A 27,174-nucleotide genomic window follows, 5' to 3' on the forward strand; every position below is an offset into this window, starting at 1 on the left:
CAAACTCTGCAATCTACAGGTTATCGCTGATAAAGGACAACTTGTAATTTTAGCACCCTCTGTTCATTTAATGATGCAAGCACGGCTCCTTTAGTCAAAAGCATGAGGGTCTGGCCATAACACACTAAAGACTGCTTTTGAGTACTAAATTCTTCAATCTAGAATTTTAATATCTGACCCTTGCTGGAGATTTGGAGCCATTTGAAGGTACTTAAGGAGACAGTTCTTTATTTTCTTAATTTAGTTATCTTTACAACATTTTTGGAGTAAGACTAGTTAGTTTATGCTTAATGTGGTTGTCTGAACTTCTGATAAAGATTAGAAGTCACTCTGTGTGGCTAGTGATTTCTGTACCCTGACTGTGTGCAGATGGCACGCTGACAGGATTCTCTGGCATTGCCGTTGTGATCAGGCAGTCATGTGACCACCAGTATTTGATTTGCAAACATGTGGTCTTGTTCCAACTAGATGTGCTTGTATTGAGAGAAGCCAGACAGAATGCAGTTGTAAGTTTGCTAATTGCATATTTGTGGTCAATTGACCACACACTCTTACTGTCAATATTGGTGAATCGTGATAGTATTGGCACTGCATGCTGTCAGGTTTCAGAAGTCTATTGCTGCTTTGAGTGACTGCAGACTCCTTTCAGGAGACCAGGGAATCACTTTAAATAACCAAGGAAGTGATAGGTCAATGATAGATTAACTTTTGCTTTTGGGACAATATTTGTGCTGAACCAGAAATGCTGCAATTGCCTCAATATTAAGTTGTGATACTCATTGTCGTGTACTGCATTGTCAGCTTGCATTGATTATCTTTAATTACAATATTTCACAGATTTACTGTGGAAAACTTTGCCAATCAACTTCAACTATAATAATGCTAACACAATATAATTATGAGTCGCTATAAAAAATGTCCATTGTCCAGGATAATAAAGAAAAAGTGACTTCTAAAGAAGTATTTTATTAATCATTGTGAGCTTTTACATTTAGAATGAACACATCCTAGAAAGCCTGAGAATAATGGCAGAAGAAATGTTCATGTGACAGAAATATTAATGGGCTAGATATAATGTTCTAGAAGAAAAGGTGATGCCAGCAAGGAACTGACTGTAGTATTTATCACCTTGACAGTAATCTTCTGCTTGATAATACCTGGTATTGCAATGACATCATCTGTGATATTGCTCGCTACAGCAAGAGCCTATCTGAGAAAAAGCCTCTTATTTTTCAATCATTTTCTCTGAAGATACAGGACTTTTTGGGTGGCAAAAGTTTTACTTCTGACCTTTGTTAAAAAATAAATAATTCTAACTCCTGCACTATTCTTTATTACCTTGCATGCTCCTTGTTCTTTATGTTGCTAAACCGAAAAGGAAATGATTAGCATTTTCAGGTCGAAGGATGTCAGCATACAATTTTAATGCACTCTATATGTAAGCTTGGTTACATTCAAACTCAGTATTGAAACTGGCAAGGTCATACTCAACCTGCTCTATCAAAACAAGAAACTAGAATAGATAAATATGAATGACAATTTTAGCCTAGATGTCATTATAATCCTCAGTAACACAAAATTTTGCCATGCAAAAATGCCAGTGGTTTTCTGCAGTCATTAAAATGTTTTAAATGATATGTATATACACAATACAGTATTTTATTTAGTTTTTATGCATTCTGTTATTTTGATCTAAGCATATTTGAATACATAAAAATGAAGCTTCTTACACTAATTATCTTTAAAAATTGAACAGAAGCTCAAAAGGACCAAGGATAACAGTAAAACTATTTCAGATGTCACTTGCTAAATTGCATAGTGTTTTGAAAAAATGCCTTTAAGACCCCAAACTCAGCTAGTTTCAAAAAGGAGAGACAGTCTCTTACCAAAGCTGTGAGGATCTATTTCTGTGTAGGGCCATGGTTATTATGTCAATTAGAAACGTATCACTTTCAGGTTTCAAATGACAATATAAGCATTTACCTCATGGGTTTAATTTAAAGGGGTTATGTCATGAGAAAAAGTCTCTTTTAATCAATAGATCTGGAATTAAAATAAACTCCACAATTGATTGTATTTAAAAAAAAATGTTCCTGTGCTGAGATAATCTTATAAATGTGCCCCTGCTGTGTACTGTGTAATGGCTGTGTCTGACCGTGCAGTGACATGGTCTGATCATACCACAGCTCCTAGGCAGGAGAGGAAGCAAAAGAGTATACAGACATTACAGCACAGGATCAAGGATGATTCATTTCACTGCCGGTTTTTAAACAATATTTACCTCAAAGAAAGAATCACCTGTGATCCTGTGCTGTAATGTCTGTATACTCTCTTGATGCCACCCCTGCCAAGGAGCTGTGGTATGATCAGACCAAGTCCATGTAAGGTCAATACAGCCATTACACTGGGGCACATTTATAAGATAATCTCGAGGCAGGAACATTTTTTTAAACACATCTAATTGTGAAGTTAATTTTTATTCCAAGATCCCTTGATTAAAATATACTTTTGTTTGTGCCACAACATATGCTTAAGTGTTAATTCTCATTCAACACTAACTTGAGGCCATCTGCATCTATTTCCAATTTTATGGATTTAAAAACATTAAGGTTCTGATTCATTAAGACTGGCATTTTACACGTCATTCTTAATTGAGGAGCGTGTAGAAATAAGACGAGCTTAATTCACTAAGAGGCGCATCCCATGTAATGAAGTAAGTGCATTTTATCAGTGGTGTGCACCTTTGTGCTCATTCCCAACCAATTTATGAGGAACTGCCCTAAACTAGCTTGAAAATACCAACCATAACACTTTTTTTTGCACAACTTCGAGTTGCAAAAGAAAAAAATTATGAATATTCAGAGTGATGATTCAGGACAACAATATTCTAAAATTGACAAATCTGAATTACCTTCTCTTACAGCAGGATTTACCACTACTAATTACAGCTTTGCATTTGTCATTAAACGCTGATTTCAAGCAACCCCAATGCTAAGGGCAAAAAGCTGGCATAAATGTAAAATCAATATTTTAATGATTATTTCCTGCATATGCTAATTATGCTAACTAGTTGTAATGATGTTTACCTAGTGCTGAGCAGTACAGGACATCCATCCTATATCATTGCCCATTGAGGTTGGGCTATAGTCTCTGCAGTACCCCTCTGTTTCCTCCCAGCACACTATGTCACACAAATTCCTGGCAACTGCTTTGACTTTGGGTTTGCACAATGATCTGCCTATGTGCCATTACCCTGTCATCACACTTAAGGCCTCTTTCAAATTTCCGTTTTTTACAATCAGTCAAAATCCGCCAGGTTTTAAAAAAAACGGATCCGCAATTTTTTTTTGCGGATCCGTTTTTTTCCCCATTGACTTCCATTATTGGCGGATTTTGATGGATTGCCGTCCGTTGCATCCGTTTTTGTGCGGATCCGCCATAATGTTGCTGTCCGTTAACATCCTCAAAGATTTTCAAACTGAGCTTGCAAAGTTTTTTTGGCCGGCGGATCCTCCAGACACTGATTTAACCCAAAATTCTCTCTGGGTGCCGGACCAAAAAAAAGATTCTCTCTCTCTCCCTCTCTCTCTCTCCCCGGCCAGCGGTTCCTTTAAATTTCCTCATTTTGCGGATCCATCAAAAAACGGAACCTATGGCATCCGTTCACTTCAGTTAAGAATGGATCCGCTTCTCCGCCTTTTTGGCGGATTGTAACTGACACAAAAAACTGAAGTGTGAAAGAGGCCTAAATCAGACCAAATGAGCACTTCCTTTTGCAATCCGCTATAGTCCTGAGCCGAGAGCTCGTATAGTGAACTTTTGCTATGTGCCACTATGTGCCAGCTCAGTCTAGGTAGTTAGCATATGCAGGAACAAAAGATTAAAATGTTGATTTTACATTTGTTAGCAACTTACCCTTAACACTGGGGTTACTTGCAACCAACCTTTAAAGACAAATGCATTGCTGTAATTAATTGAAGTAAATTCTGCTGTCAGGTTCTCTTTAAGTCATTCCATAATATAAGGCTTTTTGAAGTTCTTTATTTTAATGTTTGCTCTAAATATTTTTTAAAGACAAATTTCTTATAATTTCAGTAGCAATGGTTTAACATCAGAGCATTCATAGTGAGGCATTTATTATTTTCGATGCTTAGAGGATCTGTCCAGCCAGATGGCTTTTACAACACAATGTAAATATCACACATGGAATCCAGCTCAGCAATACACCCAACTGCCACTTTACTGACTCTCTTATGTTCATGCTATACAATGATATTGATTTTTCTGAAAGTACATGGCTCTTTGCCTTGGCATGCTGCCTGCCAGCACAGAAAATGAGACACTTAATAAATGAAGAACATTAAGTGGAAGCTTGGACTTCCTCTGTTCGCTGGCTGTGGTCAGTGCTATCTAACGGAGGAAGCCGACTGAAAATTCAGAAGCAAATTTAACTACCTTTAGTTCCCTTGCCAAGAAAATAACATTCTCTACAAAAGTAAAATACAAATTGCACAGGCTTTTATATGTGCTGTATAAAATAAATATATTCATTGTACCTAAATCCTGTGATAAATATATTCCCCATTAAATATTATGTATTGTGTTACTTGTCACATAGAAAAGTTTATTCTAAAAATGAGCATTTCAGCCCAGCAAGTAGTCCCACTACCATTCCAATGTAAGTGTCTTTAAATTCCATAGAAAAGCCCTTGTAAGTGACTGTTCAATGGGACTGGAAGAATAATCTTAGATGAGCTGTCAGCTGAAGTGATGTCATCAAACAATAGGACATTCATTTGTAGACAGCCTCCTATTGTCTACTGACAGCTCCTGATAGAATGCAATGTAAGCTTTGAATCTTATTCCTAGCCTTACTTATTCATGGCTTCTGTAGGAGTTTCATTTAATTAAATGTTTGCTATTTTACTTTTAAATATGTGATGTAAAGATTGTTCCTCTGTTACATCTGAAGCTCTTAAAATTTACTGAAAAAATATAATTTATGATATAAATGTGCTTTTAAATGATAAAACAGGCTCCTAAATAATGAAAACAAAACAATATTTTTCATTGATCAATTCTATTGTACCAAAATTATCTGAGCATTTGTGTTAAGTCTAAAGACTTTGGTACTTTAACATTGATGACCTATCTCTATGATGGATCATCAATGTCTGATTGGTGGGGGTATGACAACTGACACCCCACGGAACAACTGTTCTAGGTGCCAGTGGTATCTGGAAATACTCATTTACAGAGCTGCTCTGCCTACTGATAGTGGTCTTGGCTGGGTACTGCACATCTAACCTTTATAATAACAATAATAGTAATAATCTTTATTTATATAGCACCAACATATTCTGTAGCGCTTGGCAGTTTAACAGTTTCAAAACACAAGTCATAAGTAACATCGTTAACAATACAATAATTAAAGCAAAATAAGACGACCCTGCTTGTGAGAGCTTACAATCTACAATGAGGTGGGGGAGATACAAAGTACAGGTGTGTATTTACAATGGTGTATTTACAATGATGGTCCAGCCATCTTGAGGGATGAATGGAGATAGTGAATGGGCTACACAGGCACACTTACACATAGACTGACTTTGATTAGTGAACGTGGTAGGCCACTCTGAACAAATGTGTTTTGAGGGAACGCCTGAAACTATGCAAATTGTGGATAGTCCTAAATTCTTGGGGTAGAGAATTCCAAAGGATTGGCGCAGCACAGTAGAACTCTTGGAGTCGGGAGAGGCAGGTACAGATTAGTGCAGAGGTTAGTCGAAAGTCGTTTGCAGAGCGCAGCACTCGGTTAGGCTGATAGACAGAAATAAGGGAGGAGATGTAGGGTGGTGCTGCACTGTGGAGAGCTTTGTGGGTGAGAACAAGTACTTTGAATTGGATCCTATAATGAATGGGCAGCCAATGTAAGGATTGGCAAAGAGCGGACGCGTCCGAGTACCTATTAGCCAGATGGACGACCCTGGCTGCTGCCTTAAGTATGGACTGGAGAGGGGATAGTCGAGTGACAGGGAGGCCAATTAATAGAGCGTTGCAGTAATCCAGGCGGGAGTGGATCAATGCTACAGTGAGGGTTTTTGTTGTTTCCATGGTGAGAAAAGGGTGGATTCTAAAGATGTTCTTTAGGTGTAAGCTGCAAGAGCGGGCAAGAGATTGCATATGGTATGTGAAGGAGAGACTGGTGTCAAACATAACAACCAGACAGTGCTCCTGCTGCCGGTGTGTTATTATGGTGCCACTCACGGAGAGGGAAATGTCAGATTTAGGGAGGTTAGTAGACGGTGAGAGCAAAAGAAGTTCAAGTTTATTTGAACAACTGATAATCACGGGGTGCTGAGTGTTGTACCCCACCAATCAGACATTAATTACCTATCCAAAGGACCAGTTATCAATAATAATGGTCAATATTCTTTAGAGGATTATCCTAGCTAGACAATTATTGACCATATACCTTATTTGTAATTTAAATATTAAATATCGGATTCTACTTTGGTGGATATTTAAGTATCCATTATATGAAAAATGTAGACTCGCCTGCCATCAGTGAATATTGATAGGGTTTTTATGTTTTGAAATAGCTTGTTATTTAGAATAGGTTGTAAATCTAGGTCAACCACTATGACATCCAAGCTACATAATAAGTTCTACTACTGCCATACATCTCTAACTGTCCCCAAAGCAGTGTTGAGCTTTTGTGCCTTATGCTCAACAGAGAAAATAATCTAATAAAGCCCCTAACATAAATCAATGTGCAGTTTGCACATGTTCACTTTTAACATAATTCTAAAATATTTTCTCATTGGGCAAACAGTTCCTACCATCATTATAAACTACTGAGTTGTTTTTTCAATTAAATAAAAAGGATTTTCAGGGAACCACAAACATTTGGCTGAAAAAGTAAATGCCATAAACAACAAAATAATCATTGATTAGCTGATTAATCTCTCATTGCTCCAGCACCACAGCTCTCGTGATCTCACCTCTTTCCATTTACTTAGTAGTGATTATCTGCACACTGCAGTCCGTCACTGTTTTTAATGGTGATTAGTGATGAGTGAGTAATATGCTCGTTACTCAAGATTTCCAAGCATTCTCTGGTGTTCTCCAAGTAGTTTAGGTGTGCTCATAGATTTAGTTTGTGTCTCCGCAGTTGCATGATTTGTGGCTGCTAGCAGCCTGAATACATGTTGAAATTTCCTAACAAACCTGCAATCCCCACATGTATTTAGCCACAAATCATGCAGCTGCAGCAACACAAACTAAATCTCTGAGCATATCCAAAATACTCAGAGATCACCCGAGCATGCTCGGAAAACTCGAGTAACGAGTATACTCGCTCATCACTAATGGTGATGTTAAGAGGTGCTGCAGCAGTGGTCACATGAGTAGACTGTATATAATGGCTGCAGAGAAGTAACAGAAGCTAGTGGGGAGCACTGAAGTCATGTCACTGCAACATCAGGGAATTCATGAGGCTACTTATGGTTGTTTTGCTGCTTTTTGATATTTGCTGCCTTTAGATAAATTTATGTTTATCACAAAAAAAACTAAAATAATTGTGTCTAGCAGCTAATAATTGTCACAGAATTGGCATCAAATGGGGTTGGAGATAAGTGTCAGAACTTTGACTCACCCTAAGAGTTTATGATATTCAGGTGGATTGGTCCAACCATGAGTAGAAAAGATGTAGACAATTTGCCTCACTCTATATGACTGTAATAAAAAGTCTGGGGCAAATTCTTTTAACTGAAACCTAAAGACTGAAATTAAGATACAGATTATTCTGGCATGCAACTGGGTAATTGACAGTTGGTGTTGTGCTTTGATGCTTCTAAACAGAATATTCATGTTTCATAAATCCTGTTTTGCCTACATGTTACAGTTTTATTCTGTGTAAGCAGCATATCGCAGTGCTGTATCTCAAACCAGTTGCTGCGACTTGTTTTTATACATAAATCATATTCACATTGAAAATAATGGGAAATAGCAAACATGTAAGGTATTGCAAGGCAACATTGTATAGCTGCATTCTAAATGATAGGTATAATGTATCATATCCTCTTGGTGTCAAATTTCAGGCTGTAGCATATTAGTTTGTAATAAGCATATCTCTTCCTTTCTGGGTATTGTTTGCTTCTTGCTCCATTTATTTAGCTTTTTAGTTCAACCTATTGTGATTAATGTGAGTGAAAATAAAATCTGCCTTGTCATTTTGTACAAAATTGGGCCCAACACTCCAATAGTTCAGGGGCCCTTTCACAATCATGAATCATGCCCCACAATTTGCCAAGTAGTATATTCTAGCCTTTACGTTTTTGCTTTACTGCTAATAAGCAATTAAGCTTGTCATAATACATAGTGTGACAAATTGTTTTCAAGACCATCTTCTAATTTTTCATAATTAAGTAGTAATAAAATAACCTTACATAAACAATTGCAGCTTGAAGCCTGAAGAGTCATTTCTAAAGACCCAGTCACACATAGCGATCTCGCTAGCGAGATCACTGCTGAGTCACAAGTTTTGTGACACAACAGCGATCTCACCAGCGAGATCGCTGTGTGTGACAGCGATCAGCGACCAGGCCCCCTGCCGGTATCGCTGATCGCTGCAGGAAAGCCCAGGACATTTCTTTGGTCACTGGTCTCCCGCTGGCCACCACGCATAGCTGCGTGTGACTGGCGGGAACCCAGCGATCAGCTGGTAACTAATGTACACATCGGGTATCCAAGGTACGTGCATCCCTTGGATACCCGATCTGTACATTAGTTACCAAGCACGCTGATGCAGGTACCTGGTAACTAACGTACACATCGGGTATCCAAGGGATGCACGTCCCTTGGATACCCGATGTGTACGTTAGTTACCAGCTGCCTGCATCAGCGCGCTGGTAACTAACAGAACACAGCGATGCCGCGCGCTCGGCATCACTGTGCTAATCGCTGGTGAAGCTGTCTGTTTGACAGCTCACCAACGATCACATAGCGACTTACCAGCGATCCTGACACGTTGATATCATTGTCAGGATCGCTGGTAAATCGTCATGTGTGACAGGGCCTTAAGTGTTTAATTGTCCCTTAGCTCATAAATGTGAAAAAGGCCTGAATGTTTAAAAGCCCTTAAGGTCTAAGTCAATGATATCAGATTACAATACCTCAATTAACTTTCCTTTATACTTATTTATTTGTAAATGGTGTTTGCTTGTAATTTACAAATGTCTAACTATTGTTACGTTTCTAGGTCTTTTTAGATGCAATGCAATGTTTGAAGCAAGATTTAGAAATTAATAGGTTGTCAAAATGGAAAAATAGAACATAATATAACACAGTTCAAACAGTATTATATAACATTATGCCATCAATATCCTATATTCTCTGGAAGAGTACAGTGGAAGAAAAACTTCATCCTAACTCTTCTTTTACCTCTTTACAAAATTTGCCATGTTGGAAACTGATGTATTGAACTGGCTCACAGAGTGCGCTCGCCACATACACAGCAGGCAATAGCTGTGTGCTACAGCCAGGACCAGCCTCTGTGTGAAGCTCCACCTGGGATAGTTTTCCTGGGAAATTCTGCTGTCAAGCTCTGACAGCAGCATTAACAATGCTCCTTCATGGGGACATGTCATTTTCTGCCCCCATAAGCGAGCCAGCGAAGTCATTGCAAATCCCCAATGGGTTGTTATGACAGCAGGTGGTCTATTTTGAGACTTCCATGCTTGTCATTATGTAGCTCCTTTAACCCATTCCTGACTTTGGATGTACTATTCCATCCATGTGCCCTGGGACTTAATGCCCTGGATGGAAAAGTACATCATCATTGATCAGCGTCGCTCACGGGGGAGCGAGGCTGATTGCTGCCAGGTGTCAGCTGATTATCACAGCTGACACCCAGCACTATGTGCTAGGAGCGGTCATGGACCGCTGCGCTCACATTAAGCCCTGGCACACTGCAATCAAACATGATCGCAGTGTTCTGGTGGCATAGGGAAGCATTGCGCAGGGAGTAGCATAGTAATTAAGGTTGAAGGAAGACTTTAAGTCTATCTAGTTCAACCCATATCCTATCCTAAACTGCCCTAACATGTTGATCCAGAGGAAGGCAAAAAAAACCATGTGGCAATCAGTAAGCTTCACATTGGGGAAAAAAATTCCTTCCTGACTCCACATACGGCAATCAGACTAGCTCCCTGTATGAGTCACTGAAACCATCAGTACAACGAGATGTGATCACATTGATCTGAGGGCCTCCTCCCTGCAGGTCCTCAGATCCAAGATGGCCACGGGGTCCTTCCGGGTCATTCAGGGAGCAGGCACTGAGAAGCCTCCTACACTGCCTGTCAGATCGCTGATCTGACACAGTGCTGTGAAAAGTGTCAGATCAGCAATATGACTTTGCACAGTAATGTCCCACCCTGGGACAAAGCAAAAAAGTGAAAAAAAATTAACATGTGTAAAAATAATTTAAACAAATTCTTAAGGAAAGAAAAATATTCCCCAATAATTTCATTTCTTTATGTAAATAAAAAAATAAAAGTACACATATTTAGTATCGCCCTGTAAAACTGTCCCACTAGTTAACCCTTTTAGTGAACCCCTTAAAAAAGAAGGCAAGAAACAATGCTTTTTCATCATACCGCCAAACAAGAAGTGCAATAACACGTGATCAAAAGACGGATATAAATAAACGTTGTACCGCTGAAAAAGTCATCTTGTCCCGCAAGAAATGAGCTGCCATACAGCATCATCAGCAAAAAATAAAGAAGTTATAGCTCGTTGAATAAAGCTATGCAAAAATATTTTTTATATAAAGTTGTTTTTATTGTTTAAAAGCGCCAAAACATAAAAAAAGTTATGAATGAGGTATCACTGTAATCGTACTGACCCAAAGAATAAAACGGCTTTATCAATTTTACCACATGTGAAATGGTATAAACGTCCCCCAAAAGAAATTCATGAATTGCTGTTTATTGTTCATTCTGCGTCCCAAATATCGGAATAAAAAGCTGGAGTTTCCACTGTTTAGGCACATCAGGGGCTCTCCAAATGCGACATGATGCCCGCAGACCATTCCATCAAAGTCTGCATTCCAAAACGTCACTACTTCCCTTCCGAGCCCCGACGTGTGCCCATACAGTAGTTTTCCCCCACATATGGGTTATCAGCATACTCAGGACAAATTGTACAACAACTTTTGGGGTCCAATTTCTCCTTTTACACTTGGGAATATAAAAAATTGGGGACTAAAAGGTCATGTTTGTGGAAAAAATATGATTTTTTTTATTTTCACGCCTGGGCGTTATAAACTTCTGCGAAGCACTTGGGGGTTCAAAGTGCTCACCACATATCTAGATAAGTTTCCTGGGGGGGTCTAGTTTCCAAAATTGCATCACTTTTGGGGGTTTCCACTGTTCAGGCACATCAGGGGCTCTCCAAATGCGACATGGTGTCCAATCTCATTCCATCCAATTTTGCATTGAAAAAGTCAAACGGCGATCCTTCCCTTCCAAGCTCTGCTATGCACTGAAACAGTAGTTCCCCCCACATATGGGGTATCAGCGTACTCAGGACAAATTGCACATTAACTTTTGGCATCCAATTTATCCTGCTACCCTTGGTAAAATAAAAAAATTCGACCTGAACTAATTTTTTGTGAAAAAAGTTAAATGTTCACTTTTTTAAGCATTAAAAATTCCTGTGAAGCACCTGATGGGTTAATAAACTTCTTGAATGTAATTTTGAGCACCTTGAGGGGGGCAGTTTTTAGAATGGTGTCACTTTTGGGTATTTTCTATCATATAGACCCCTCAAAGTGACTTCAAATGTGATGTGGTCCATAAAAAATGGTATTGTAAAAATAAGAAATCGCTGGTCAACTTTTAACCCTTATAACTTACTAGCAAATATTTGGTTCCAAAATTATGCTGATGAAAAGTAAGCATGTGGGAAATGTTACTTATTAAGTATCTTGTGTGCCATATTTCTATGATTTAAGAGTATGAAAATTGAAAGTTGAAAAATTGAAAGTTGAAAAATTATGAAATTTTCGCATAATTTCCATTTTTTTCACAAATAAATGCAAGCTATATCAAATAAATTTTACCACTAACATGAAGTACAATGTGTCACGAGAAAACAGTGTCAGATTTACCAGTATCCATTGAAGCGTTCCAGAGTTATTACCTCATAAAGGGACAGTGGTCAGAATTGTAAAAATTGGCCCAGTCATTAACGTGCAAACCACACTTAGGGGTAATGGGGTTAAAGCCTTGTCTTTGGACGGGATTTAAACAAGACCGTAATTTTTACTATATGCACCAATACTGTACTATTGCTGTACAGTATATAGCATAAGCAATCAGACGATCATGTTTGAATCTCCTTTGTGGACTAAAAATCCCCTTAGGAATTTTACATTAAAAAATAAAAGAAAAATGTTTTAAAAACTATTAAAATAAATAAATTAATGTTCAAATCAACCCATTGGCCCCCCTCAATAAAAATAAGGACAGCTAAAAAAATACACATAGAATCATAGAATCGTAGAGTTGGAAGGGACCTCCTGGGCCATCTGGTCCAACCCCCTGCTCAAAGCAGGATTCGCTAAATCATCCCAGTCAGATGTCTGTCCAGCCTCTGTTTGAAGACTTCCATTGAAGGAAAACTCACCACTTCTCGTGGCAGCCTGTTCCACTCATTGATCACTCTAACTGTCAAAAAGTTTTTTCTAATATCTAATCTGTGTCTCCTCCCATTCAGTTTCATCCCATTGCTTCTAGTCTTTCCTTGTGCAAATGAGAATAAAGTTGATCCTTCTACAATGTGACAGCCCTTTAGATATTTGTAGACAGCTATTAAGTCTCCTCTCAGTCTTCTCTTTTGCAAACTAAACATTCCCAAATCCTGCAACCTTTCCTCATAAGACAGGGTTTGCAGACCGGTCACCATTCTGGTCGCTCTTTTCTAAACTTGCTCCAGTTTGTTGGAATTGTCATGTTTTGAAATGTCCAATTTATCAAAATATAAAAATAATTAACCTGAATGGTAAACTCCGCAAATGGAAATAATTCAAAAGCGATGTTTTTTTTGGTTGCAACAAATAAAAAAATTCTGTTACAAGAGATCAAAAAATCAAATCTATCCCAAAATGGTATTAGTAAAAAACAATGTCTTATCCTGCAAAAAATAAGCTCCTCGTGCTGAAACTCCAGAGCCTCTCACTCTGAGCTGGGCGTTCCAGCTCTGATGAGACCCAGGACGGTTAAACAGATGCATGTGCAAGGTTATGGCGCACATCATGACATCATGACCTTTTGCATGCCTATCTCAATGTGAAGGGCTTGGGGATTTCAGCATGAGTTGTAGAGATCAGAAGATTTTATGACGACTCCAAAGGTGAGGATTGAATGGGCTTGTGAATTGAGTGCCAAAGGGAGTATAGGGATTTTTTTTTTTATGTATTATGTTTACTATGCTCTTAACTCTGCAGACACCAGAGCGTAATATGGGATATTAAATAAATTAGGAATAGCTTATCTGCAATTCTAGTTTCCTGGGAAAATCCACACATACTGGCAAATTCAAATTGTATCAGATTGGCTAATTTCTAGAATGTACTGCACAGAAGCCATACATACCACATACATACAGCTCACATAAATGACAAACTGCCCACATGAGATCTCTGTCTTTCTCATATACACCTCTTCTCATTTCTAATCTTTAATGGGATTTTATTGCTGTATGTGTGTAAGAATACCAAATTCTGTTCTCTGTTCACATGGCAGTAGTGATAACATGCCATATCAGTATCTATCAGTTTCTATGTACTGGCCTCAGCATAGAAACCAATTTCTATTTTGTTTTGATTTTTTAACTGCAGCCAGCTTTCACCTAAACAACCCTTTCACCTACCTAATGCACTTAGCTCAAGTACAAGCACATCTATCCTCTCTGTGCAATCCTGTACAGGACACCCATTTTCAATCGTTTTTTCATCACTTTACTCAATCTCATGCATCTGAACACACACTGCTTATAGGGATTGTCCATTTTACTTTTTTATTAGAGTATTATGTGACATCACTTGCTAAGTCAAGTTCAGTGGAGAAGAATTAGCGCTGGGCATGTGGAAGGGTGAGTATCGGTGTGTTAGGAAGTTTCCTTGTCTGCAAACACATTACGTTAGGCTTAAAGGGTAGGTCTGACACTTAAAATGTCCTTAACCACTTTTGCAATTAGCTTTCTTGTAAAATACCCTAACATACTCTCTATCTAGATAATCCCTAAGTATGCTTTTTCCCTTTCATTTGAGAGGGGTCTCAAACAGGGATATCACAGGAGGATTGGGCTGTACTCACTTCTATGCAGTGTTAATCACCTCTCATGAAACATAACATTATCAGGAAGAGGTTCTGTGGTTACTTGCTACAGTTTCTTGCATCGACATCCTCTGAAGATGTCCTGTATAGGGATGAGCGAGTATACTCGTTAGGATTCGGTACTCATGATACTCGAATCCTAGCGAGTAAATTTCACTACTCGCCTCACAATATTCAGATCTCCCGCCAGGCATGTGTCAGCCAATCACAGTAAAGCCACCACCTTCTTTGTTGTGGCATTACTGTGATTGGCTGGCCTCACAGCATCATATGTGTATGCGGGGGTCTGTGCGGACACTGGCCCGGCTGATTGGGGGTCTGTGCGGCACAGACCCCCGATCAGCCTGGCAGAGCCCGCACAGACCCCCGGTCAGCCTGGCAGAGCCTGCGCACACACAGTCCCACAGACCCCTGCACACATTCTCCACCCGCACACATAGTCTCCGCCCATTACTCACATTTCCCATAGACATACATTGGCCTCGCTACTCATTACGAGTACCCGAGTGTTAGGAGCTACTAATAACGAGTACAGCGAGTCGAAGTATTTCACTACTCGCTCATCCCTAGTCCTGGATTCATGATGACAGACACTGCAGGGCAGGTAAGTGCAGCCCTGGCACTCTGCTTCTGTATTCACCATAATATCTTCTAATTGTGAAACAGGATATCTTCATGGGGCAGTTATATGCACATGCACATGTTACATGCACTGTCCCATAGCTTCTAGTACCTCCCTTAGGCTGGTTTCACATTTGCGTTTTTTTGCGCTGGAAAAAAACGCTTACGTGCGCATGCGTTTTTCCCCTATATTTAACATGGGTGCGCATACCTGCGCGCTGGCATGCGCACGTATGCGATTTTCATGCGCTGCGTTTTTTTGGGGTGTGCGTTTGTATTTTCCAGACGCAGCATGTTGCACTTTTTGGCCCTGCAAAAAAGCGCATGCGCACGTATGTGCACGTTTTGCGCTAAAAATGGCCATTATAGCCTATGGATGCGCATACGTGCGCACTGGCATGCACATGTAAGCGTTTTTTTAGCGCTGCGTTTTTTTGGTGGTGTCCACTTGTTGTACTAGTTATAATCTTCTAAAGTAAAAAAAAAAAAGTCTATTTAAAGGAGGTGCCTGCCAAAACTCTGCCACTACTACACTGACAGATTGGAGAGCAGACAGTCAACAAGGAACCCATCTTCTATCAGCGAAGAATGTGAGTATATTACATTATATGCCTGTCCTTTTAAATTATGTATGTACTAATGATTTTTATTATTTTTACATGCAGTATGTCTTCAGAATCCGAGTATTCCCCATCGCGGCAGGAATTGGCGCAAGCAGACCGTGAGGTGATTATTTTCGTGCATCTGGTAAGTATATCTGCAGCTTCTCCAAATCTCTTACGTTTTTTTCAACTTTTTTAAGACATCGTCATCATCATCTTCTGCGGACGGGACTAGTGAGGGCGAAGAGCAGGAGCAGCGAAGCCAAGTCCCGGTGGTGATACGGAATGTATGTATCAAATGATTTGTAATGTTCTTTATTTTTTATCTTCTATTTTTACTCTTTTTTATGTTTCTTTTTTTGTAACTTTTTATTCAATTTAAATTTGATTATTCTAATGAATGTGTTTTGTCTAGGTTCCACAACGGGATGAAGACGTCTACCTGGATAATGAGCAGCTCATCAGCCTGGTCCAGGAGCGTTCGCCGTTGTGGGACAGCCGTGACCGGCTGCACAAGGACATTGTGGTGACCCGGCGGCTATGGAATGAGGTGGCCGCAGCGTTGATGGATGGCTGGGACAGCGCCACAGCATCCTCCAAAAAGGCGTTTAGTGAGTATTTCCCTGCTCTGTATTGTGCCGCAGTGACTGTTGTCCTTGACGGCACTGTTGGGTTTCGTGCTAGGCATATTCTAGCAGGAAACCCAACAGTGTCATCGGGGTCTACAGTGACTGCTTTGAGTATTGTATTGCTACATTGTGCCGCAGTGACTGTTGTCCTTGACGGCACTGTTGGGTTTCGTGCTAGGTGTATTCTAGCAGGAAACCCAACAGTGTCATCGGGGTCTACAGTGACTGCTTTGAGTATTGTATTGCTACATTGTGCCGCAGTGACTGTTGTCCTTGACGGCACTGTTGGGTTTCGTTCTAGGTGTATTCTAGCAGGAAACCCAACAGTGTCATCGGGGTCTACAGTGACTGCTTTGAGTATTGTATTGCTACATTGTGCCGCAGTGACTGTTGTCCTTGACGGCACTGTTGGGTTTCGTGCTAGGTGTATTCTAGCAGGAAACCCAACAGTGTCATCGGGGTCTACAGTGACTGCTTTGAGTATTGTATTGCTATATTGTGCCGCATTGACTGTTGTCCTTGACGGCACTGTTTTTTTTTTAACAACAGTGGACAAAGTCCGAACACGTTGGCGTTCGATCAAGGACCGCTTCAACAGTGATGTTCATGCTGAGGGCCAGGTTCGCAGTGGATCTGCGTCAAGGACCAGAACTAGATACCGTCACTATCACGCGTTGCAGTTCCTAAGACCGGTCCTTGCCACGAGATCGTAAGTATTATAAATTTTGGGTTTTTATTTTTATTAATCTGTGTTTTTCTAATCCACAGCTGATGCTTCTTGTAAAGGCATGGTAGTAATGATTTTCCTTTCTTCCACAGCACCTGGAGCAGCACCCTGCAACCTGGCCCTGGAGCGGTCCTTCCTCGGACGTCCTCTGACCCGTCCCAGCCATCCGACAGCCAGGAAGCACCTTGCAGGTCAACCACACACACAGCTGGTGACCAGGAAGCTGGGCCATCAGGTGTTCCCCTGTCCCAGGTCTCTGCCACTGGTTATGCGGGCACTACCTGCCAGCGGCAGAGGGCCTTGGACCGGAATGTCTTGCCCGAGTTTATGCATTTGAGCGAGGCCTTTAATTCCAGCCTCAAGTCACTGTCCGACAGAGTTGAAAGCGGTTTTGCACTCATGGAACGTGGTTTTAACCACTTTGAACACCGCTTCAATTCTGTAGAACAGCGCCTTGACCGTCTGGAGGCCGACCTCAACAGACCAGCACACCATTTTTTTAGTAAAATTGAAAAGGGCATGGCGGAACACCTTAGTCCTGAGCAACAGCTGAATGTGCTGCAGGCCTGCAACAATGCTTTCTTGCAGGCTATGCAGCATAATCGGTACGGACCATCACTGCCGCCACCAGTCCTCCTGCAAGGACGAGCACTGCCAACGAAGAGCAGCAGCAGCAGCCACCTCAGCAGCAGCAGCCACCTCAGCAGCAGCCACCTCAGCAGCAGCCACCTCAGCAGCAGCAGCAGCCACCTCAGCAGCAGCAGCAACCACCTCAGCAGCAGCAGCAGCCACCTCAGCAGCAGCAGCAGCCACCTCAGCAGCAGTCGCCACCTCAGCAGCAGCAGCAGCAGCCACCTCAGCAGCAGCAGCAGCCACACCAGCAGACGGGGGACCTACATTCAATATTTGCCCCTAGTTCAAGGCGAAATCTATCAAGGCGGGCATTGGGCCAAAGTCGGTCCAGGCACACAAGCCTACGGCGACATGCCATTACAACTAATGTACCTGAACAGATTTCCTCTCCTCCAAGTGTTCCTAGTTTAATTCCCTTAACTGGACTACCTTCCCCCACAAGTTTTGTTGCCCCTTCCCCTCAAACACCGTCTTCAACTGCAAGTGTTGCATATTCCCTGCACACCCCCAAATTGAAACCATCTGCCCCCAAACGCCGGAAAAAATAATTTTTTGGTTTATTTTTGTGATTAAAAATAAATTTACATTTGTGGTTCACCATTACAAAGTTTCATTAATGTTGTTTGCGCCGCTCACACACACTGATGGGTAAATACATGTTAAAAACCAACCCAAGGCCTAGTATAGTCATATGTGAAATAACACGGACTAGTATAGTAATACCAAGGCCTAGTGTAATAACTCGAGTTTTACCAACTTGGATCTGGTTTCATGAAAAACAAACTGTTGAAACTTGTCTTAAAAATAAGTTTCTTTCTAGTTTCACCAGTTTGTTTTTTGTGAAACAAGATGCTAGTTGTTAAAAATCGAGTTATTACAGTAGGCCTTGGTATGACTATACTAGGCCGTGGTATTTCACATATTACTATACTACTAGCCCCAAGGCCTACTATACTCATATTTGAAATACCATGGCCTAGTGTAGTCATTACAAGGCCTAGTGTAATAACTCTAGTTTTACCAACTAGAATCTGGTTTCATGAAAAACAAACTGTTGAAACTTGTCAAGTTTCACCAGTTTGTTTTTCGTGAAACAAGATCCTAGTTGGTAAAAATCGAGTAGGCCTTGGTATTACTATACTAGGCCGTGGTATTTCACATATTACTATACTACTAGCCCCAAGGCCTACTATACTCATATTTGAAATACCACGGCCTAGTGTAGTCATTCCAAGGCCTAGTGTAATAACTCTAGTTTTACCAACTAGAATCTGGTTTCATGAAAAACAAACTGTTGAAACTTGTCTAAAAAATAAGTTTCTTTCTAGTTTCACCAGTTTGTTTTTTGTGAAACAAGATGCTAGTTGTTAAAAATCGAGTTATTACAGTAGGCCTTGGTATGACTATACTAGGCCGTGGTATTTCACATATTACTATACTACTAGCCCCAAGGCCTACTATACTCATATTTGAAATACCACGGCCTAGTGTAGTCATTACAAGGCCTAGTGTAATAACTCGAGTTTTACCAACTAGAATCTGGTTTCATGAAAAACAAACTGTTGAAACTTGTCAAGTTTCACCAGTTTGTTTTTCGTGAAACAAGATCCTAGTTGGCAAAAATCGAGTAGGCCTTGGTATGACTATACTAGGCCGTGGTATTTCACATATGACTATACTAGTAGGCCCAAGGCCTACTATACTCATATTTGAAATACCACGGCCTAGTATAGTCATTCCAAGGCCTAGTGTAATAACTTGTAAGTTGGAATGGAGCAGATTACATTCATCCACTCAATGCTGACTTGTATTCCCCATGGACTTTCATTGGGGTTGGGTTTTGAGGGTTGTGTTTTGAGAAAATCACATACTTTTTTTTCAACTAGTTGCACAATTTTCTCTTGAAAAAAATTGGTTTCCTGATTCATGGCCTGCAGCTTTGCTCGTTCCAATATATTTTTATTTAATTGGAGTTTAAAAAATATAGTGCACTCAGTAATGGTATCAAATAAGGTTTTTTATTACCATAAACAAACAAAAACATTACACCATTTCATCTTGCCAGTGCACCCGTCCTACATCAGAAATAAAGTAGGCCGCAAATTGGTCCCTCATTTGGCCAACTTCAACGGATGACCTGAGAGTGTGCTGAGTGAATTCAGGCAATGGGTTAGGAGCATCATCGTCCAGTTCAAAGGTCGGGTGCTCTTTAGCCATCACAAAGTTATGTAGAACCACACAGGCCTTCACCACCTCATCGACTGTTTCAAGTTTAAGATTAATGGCCGTGCCCAGAATTCGCCATCTGGAGACAAGAATCCGAAAAGCACACTCGACAGTTCTTCTGGCCCTGGTCAGCCTGTAATTAAATATTTTTTTGGTGTGGTCCAAGTCCCGGCTGGAGTAGGGTTTCAGTAAGTTTCCGCACATTTGAAAAGCCTCATCGCCAACCATTACAAAGGGCAGTGGCGGAGCTTCAGTGTGAGGAAGAGGCCGTGGCATAGGGAAATTAAATTGGTTGCCATACAACCTCCGGCCCATGTCTGAGTTTTTAAAAGCCTGTGAGTCATTACCACGGCCAAATGCTCCAATGTCCACTGCTACAAACATACATCCGGCATCCGCAATCGCCATGAGTACTATTGAAAAGTACTTTTTGTAATTATAGTACTCAGATCCCGTTCTTTGGGGTTTGATGATCCGTATGTGTTTACCATCAACAGCTCCCAAACAGTTGGGAAAATTGCATACTGTCCAGAATTTGTCAGCAATTTCCATCCACTTTTCAGCGGTGGGCAGGGGCATAAATTCTGGACAAAGAACATTCCAGAGAGCCCGGCAGGTGTCAGCAACAATTCCAGACAAGGTAGAGATTCCAATACGGTACTGGAAGTGTAGTGAAGATAGGGTTTCTCCAGTCGCCAGGAATCTGTGAACAGACAAAGAAGTAAAATTAATATTTATGTATATTATTTTAAAAAACTATAAAATAAAATATTAGTACATTCACGAAAACTAATTACCCAAGGTTTTGAATACTAAATTTAAAAAAAAACCATCAGACCGCACCCCTTGGTTTTTAATACATACCGTAATGTCACCAGTAGCCGTTCCTCAGGAGGAATCGCGCGACGGAGCTGTGTGTCCTGTCTCCGGATGGATTGTTGGACACGAGCAAGCAAATCCATGAAACTTTCGTGGGACATCCGGATATAATCTGTAAATTTCTCCGGGTTTGACTGGAGCTCGCTGTAGAGGGTGTGGTATGCCCCACGGCTCTCCCGGAGTTCAACAATCGGATGTATCCACATATGCCGCCGTCTTCGCTGCCTCTCTCTCTTCCTTTGTTCATGGCAAGCAACTGCATATGCCTGAGCCATCGCGATGTCCAAATCCAAGTTGAAGTGAAAACTCTTCCAGCGCAGATCCATGGTCACGAGAAGAATCAAGCAAATGTGAAGAATACTGTAGACAGGGTCTATATATTAACATACCACACCCACAATGAAGTCCCATTGGTCTTGTGTGTTGTTGAATGGTTGTTTTTTCTTTTTTTTGGGGTTTTTCCAAAGTCTGTAAAAAAACGCAAACGCACAAAAAACGCATACAAACGCACAAAAACGCTGCGTTTTTTTCCTGCATGCGCATAAAAATGCTTGAAAAAAACGCAGCGTTTGTATGCATTTGTATGCATTTTTTTAATGCGTTTTTTTGCGGGAAAAACGCGCTGCAAAAAAAAGCAAGTGTGAAACTAGCCTTAAAGGGAATTTGTCACACTTTTTTTCGAATATGAGCTGCCGGCACCAACATCAGGGGCTTATCTACAGTATTTTGTAATGCTGTAGATAAGCTTCTGATGTAACCTGAATGATAAGAAAAAAGAGTTAGATTATACTCACCCCAGCATCTGTTCCAGTCCGATGGGTGTCGCGGTCCGGTCCGGCACCTCCCATCTTCATACAATGTCGTCCTCTTCTTTCCTTCCTGTCTTGGCTCTGGCGCAGGTGCACTGCTCTGTCCTGTTGAGGGCAGAGCAGAATACTGCAGTGCGCAGGCGCCGGACCACTCCCCGTGCCTGTGCACTGCAGGACTCTGTTCTGCCCTCAATAGGGCAGAGCAGTGCGCCTGCGCAGAAGCCACAATGGGAAGGAAAGAAGAGGACATCATCGTTAGAAGATGGAGGCGCTGGAACGGACCATGACACCCATCGGACCAAGACCGGACCCGGAACGCCCCTGGGTGAGTATAATCTAATTAATTTTTCTTATCTTTCAGGTTATATTGGGGGCTTATCTACAGCATTACAGAATGCTGTAGATAAGATCCTGATGTGATGTCGGTGCCGGCAGCTCATATTCAAAAAAGGGGTGACACATTCCCTTTAAATGAAGGACGGTGATAGAAACAGTGAGTGACCCAATGCCTCCCCCAGATTGCTCAATAGTAAGTGTATAGGTCTATTTGCTCAAGGTTAAGCTGAGAGTTTATGCTATTTGAGGAAATAAGGGGAGTCCAAGTACCCAGACCCATTTGTTTTTAGAATAATAAACAAGATATATATTGTGAATAAACAAGTTACAAATACTTCTTAGTTCTCTCAAGTGTCAACCTGTACCGGTTCATGCATGTAGTAGTTAAATTATTGCAATGTTTGCCCCCACTGAGTCGATTTTGGCAAAGTTGGCTGATAATGTGAGTTGGGTGACATTCTGAGGTCTCAAAAAAGTCCCAGGCTATGCAACCATTGATGCTCTTGCTAACTGCAGACTCACAATTTTGCCTGAGCATGCAGAGCTTGTAGTGTTTGCATCACTCTGTGTCTGTACGGCAAGCCTCTACATAAATGCTTCATCTTCCTCCTCCACCTCCTCTGCTGAGCTATTCAGCTGCATGTCTCTTGGTTCACACCAAGTGAGATCTACAACCTCCTCACACTAAGACTCACCCTCCTCCTCTTCCTGCCCAGACAGCAGAGTACAGTCTGCATGCACCTCAGATATCTGAGCCTCATCACTATCACCTCCACCCCCATTAGTTAACATCTGATGACTTGGGTCTGGATTCTGCTCAGACCCTACTTCGTCCTGCCTCGCAACCAACAGCATTCAAATTTGAGCATTGTTGCAGGTGCTTTTCTCCTCTGAATTCTGTGAATCTTTGGAGTAGACCTCTGATACTCTTGGAATAGAATGTGTGAACAGCTTTACAAACTGGCTCATCTGTGTTTCCCCATAGTCAGTTGGGTGGTTCGAAAGTTGTGACATGGGGGAAACAAGGGTGATTTAAAAATTTTGATTAACAAATGGGGCTTTCTGTCTGAACCCCAATATTAGGCCTAACAATTTTGATTAGCAAATGGGGCCTCCGGATTCCTTACTTCAGCACAGTTTTAACCCAAACGATATTGAGTAGGAAATATGGACTCCTGCCTGCACAACAGTAAAGCAGTTTACCTTAATTTTGTTGCTGTGTTCAGTCTTGCCATGATGTATATGATCTGTGATATGGAACTTTCTTCCACAACCGCCCCTTTCTAGGAGAATTTAGTTATTCCCAATTAAGTTTTAAGCATCTTACAATGTTTATGTTTCAGCTAATGACTGTGTTTCAAATTTCATACTGAAATGATGATTATGACCAGCTGTATGGTATAATTGCTTACAAATACACCTAATTGTAATCCTACAAAATCCATGACTTTCTGAAAGTTAATCTAGAAGAAATTATGCTGCTATAACAGCAAAGGGTGGGCATACCAAATCTTGATTTTGATTTATCTTTTGTTAATTCAGTTTAAACTGACACTTCTTGTGCACTTATTTTAAAGCATTCTTACTTGGCAATATTTTTTCTTTCCCAGCCTAAAACTTTTGCACTGTATTGTGTATATGAAAAATATATACATACAGGTGCTACTCGCAAAAATAGAATATCAACAAAAAGTTAATTTATTGCAGTTCTTAAATGCAAAACATGAAACTCATATATTACATAGAGTCATTACAGAGTGATCTATTCAAGTGTTTATAGATGACATAGCTCCCCAAACCATCACTGATTGTGGAAACTTCACACTAGACCTCAAGCAGCTTGGATTGTGGCCTCTCCACTCTTCCTCCAGACTCAGGGACCTTGATTTCCAAATGAAATGCAAAATTTACTTTCATCTGAAAACTACACCATGGACCACTGAGCAACAATCCAGTTATTTTTCTCCTTGGCCCTTTTTAGATGCATCTGCCGTTGTCTATTGGTCAAGACTGGCTTGACATAAGCAATGCGACACTTGTAGCCCATGTCCTGGTTACGTCTGTGTGTGATGGCTCTTGAAGCAATGACTTTTTAAATGATTGGAAAGACTTTGCAGGTGTTGTTTGTTAATTATTCTAATTTACTGAGATAATGACTTTTGGGCTTTCATTGGGTGTAAGCCATAATCATCAACATTAAGAGAAATAAACACTTGAAATAGATCACTCTGTTTGTAATTAATCTATATAATGAGTTTCACTTTTTGTATTGAAAAACTGAAAAAAATTAACTTTTAGATGATATTCTAATTTTGTGAGAAGCACCTGTATATACTACACTAATTCAAAATTATACAAATTATAAAGTAGTAATCACATGAGGCTTAGTTCTTTGTTTCAAAGTATCATGATAAAAAGATATTATTATAGTACACTGTTATTGTGAATCTATAAAAAAACTGGAATAATTAAAAATTGAATTTCAATGCAAATGTGGCCTTTTCTTTATACCGCAAGAATGCACATTTATCAACCAGTCATAAACCGTATTGTTGACAGTTTTAGAAGAAAATGGCCATAATGTGACTGTGTTCTATTTGTTTCCAGAGTAACTACAATCACAATTTGTTCTTGTTTAAAAATAAAAAAAGCTAAAGGTCACAAATATGCACCAGGTATATAAAAGATAATGAAAAACAACAGTTCTATTTTTTAGTTTATTTTTGTAAAGTTATATGGAAGCCATGTACAAATGTAGATGGCATTCAAATTATATGCAAATCATATTTATAAAAATGTGTATGCAACCTTCAAAATAATTACAGTAAGTAACAATAGCACACCACTTACTTTTCTATTCTATATTATACAAGTAAAAATATTGTATTATATTATAGTAATACATTATATAAAATAATTGTAACTTTATTTTTAGGGTTTTGTTAACTATGCAGTACAATGTCTTCCCAAAGCATATATTCTAGTGCGCCAAAATCATATTAGTGATGAGGTATGTGATTTGCTTTCCAAATGGAAGGACTTGTTACAGCTTCATGTGTGCATTCAGTTAGTAGTCAATAGAGATGATTGAATCTTTTGAAATTGAATTAAAACAAGATTAAATTAGCCTTGAATTGAAATATTACAAAGCCACTAATTGCCCTGAAAGAACATGAGTAATACTTTATGATCTTCATGGACTATATGCAACCCCATTTAAGCTCTTTAACACAAACTCAACATTATTATTGTAAAAGTGAACTAACCATTTAAATAAATCGTAACTCGTAGTAACCAACAGCCAATTTAAAGAAGCACACCCATCAAAGTCTTTATCCTCTCAATATTTTGCAAGACTGCAGAGACCCATGTGTCATAAACAGTGCCTTCCCACCTCCCACCAATTCCATAATAGCAAAAACACTGGCACGCATGGATGGGTTGAACAGGTCAGTCACAGTTTATTAAATTTATAAGCAGAGAGAGGCAAGTACAGTTCTCAACGGACTCATCACTGAAGGCCCCTTCACTGACCGATGGGCAAGCAAGCAGATGAGAGGTTGCGAACCTTTGCCCCCCTCTAACTACTGCTGTGAAGTCATAACAACAATAGCAATGTGAATATTAATTATGAAGTATATCAGATTTTTTTTTTTTAAATAATAACATTTTAAAACCATAGCCGCACACCACAACCGCAAGTCTATTAGGAGGGAGGGTGGGACAACAGCTTTGAAAGGGTCAGCCGGGGTGAAAGAGGAAGTCACTGACCCTAGGCACAGCATTTAACCCCTGAGGGTGTTGCCGGACGCCCCTTCCTCTTTCTTCCCGTTGGTCAGTTGGGCGTCCCAATCAAGGCATCATCTGGGGGAGTAGTGGGAGAGGGGAATGGACACTGAACAGAGTTTTTATCTAGATTATCTCCTAGGGGGATCCACAGGGCAAGCAAGCAGATGAGAGGTTATGAACCTTCGCCCCCCTCTAACTACCACCATGGAGGATCATGTGTATGACCTACACAGGACTCTGACCCCACACAATATCATTAGGGCCTGTTCAACACCATCCTGCAAATTAGTTAAAATATATCTAGCCCGATATCCGTGAGATGAATGCTGTCCGATCGCAGTAAACCTGAGTTGTCTTTCTCCAGTCCATGGTAGTGAACCACGATGCCATAGTCTTCTCTGACAAATTTTGTCATCTTTCTGTTAATCTTTTTCTTTGATTTGTCAATGTCTTTAGCAGCCTTACATCCAAACCAGACTGCTCATAGTATTATCTCTGACCACACTACCACCATATCTGGTTTTCAACAGATGAAAAACTCTGTGTAGAGCTCTGCACCTTTCTTCTTGCCCAAATCATTACTGCCAGAAGTATCACTGGCCCTTTTGCTGTCTTAGCAATATTGACCATCTCTGTGAAGATCAGCTGCCACCGGAGCCCTCTGATGCACCTCCAGTTGACCTTTAGTTGCGGGAAGTAAAAATTGTTTTTTTTTGTTTTTTTTCGGGCAGAGTTTGGCCTTTTTGCATGCCCAATAAACAAAAGAATGTTCCACCATCCAAACTGTGAGCTTACAGCTGCCTGTAAGAGACAAGATGTGTTAGAGTAGGTCTGGTCTTATATATCTTGCAAAACATGCCGATTTCCAATGGCCTGATATATGTACTACGACTTCTGATACGCCGGCCCTAGCTGCTTTGGTGGCTGCTCCTATTCTGAGGAATGTGTCCCGCATTCCTTTGGGTTAAAGTCGACTGCCTCTTAGCACTGTTTGAAGATTGAGTTAAACTGATATTTAGTAAGCGGGGACCCATATGGATTTTGTCTACTATTACTGGGCATGTAGGGCCATCTGATGCCTTGACCAGGACCCACATCCCTCTACCGGCAGGATCGCATTTAGACTTCCGTACCCTAATTTGCAGAGCGTCGCCACATATAACGAGATCTTCGCTGATTAACCCGCTTACTGATGATGTTTTTTACCACGGCACCCGCTTGCTAATGTGAAGCGCCCCGAAGAATGCAATTGTGAACGCTGTAGATATTATGATTGACTCGTATTGTGACTTGCACACTGTTTTAGAGGTTGCAATAATATCATGTAACAAACTTAAAGAAATGGGGCGACGACCTTCCTGACTAAGTTGACTAAGTTGAAGCCTTTTCCAGCCATTAACGGCTTGCTTGATGAAAAAAATTTTAGTCACGTCTGCCCATCCCAAGAGCTAACAGAAAAAGGCTGTTCCCGATAAGTGCCGTTGCGCTAATGTACCTGATGCACCTCTACACTTGAGCAGATTC

At 40.4% G+C, this 27,174-nt stretch overlaps 1 protein-coding gene and 1 long non-coding RNA gene across 2 annotated transcripts in view; both read left to right on the forward strand.

The window, feature by feature from the left end:
• Window positions 1-27,174, forward strand: part of GALNTL6 (polypeptide N-acetylgalactosaminyltransferase like 6) — a 3,047,192-nt gene that overhangs the window by 1,713,609 nt on the left and 1,306,409 nt on the right. The window lies entirely within an intron of this gene.
• Window positions 16,014-18,218, forward strand: LOC141089536 (uncharacterized). Its single transcript, XR_012232319.1, has 2 exons — window positions 16,014-16,233; window positions 16,801-18,218. It is a non-coding gene; the product is annotated as an uncharacterized lncRNA (long non-coding RNA).

This window comes from Dendrobates tinctorius, unplaced genomic scaffold, assembly GCF_039654945.1.
Source record: "Dendrobates tinctorius isolate UK_male_01 unplaced genomic scaffold, ASM3965494v1 ptg000008l, whole genome shotgun sequence".
Taxonomy (NCBI): Eukaryota; Metazoa; Chordata; class Amphibia; order Anura; family Dendrobatidae; genus Dendrobates; species Dendrobates tinctorius.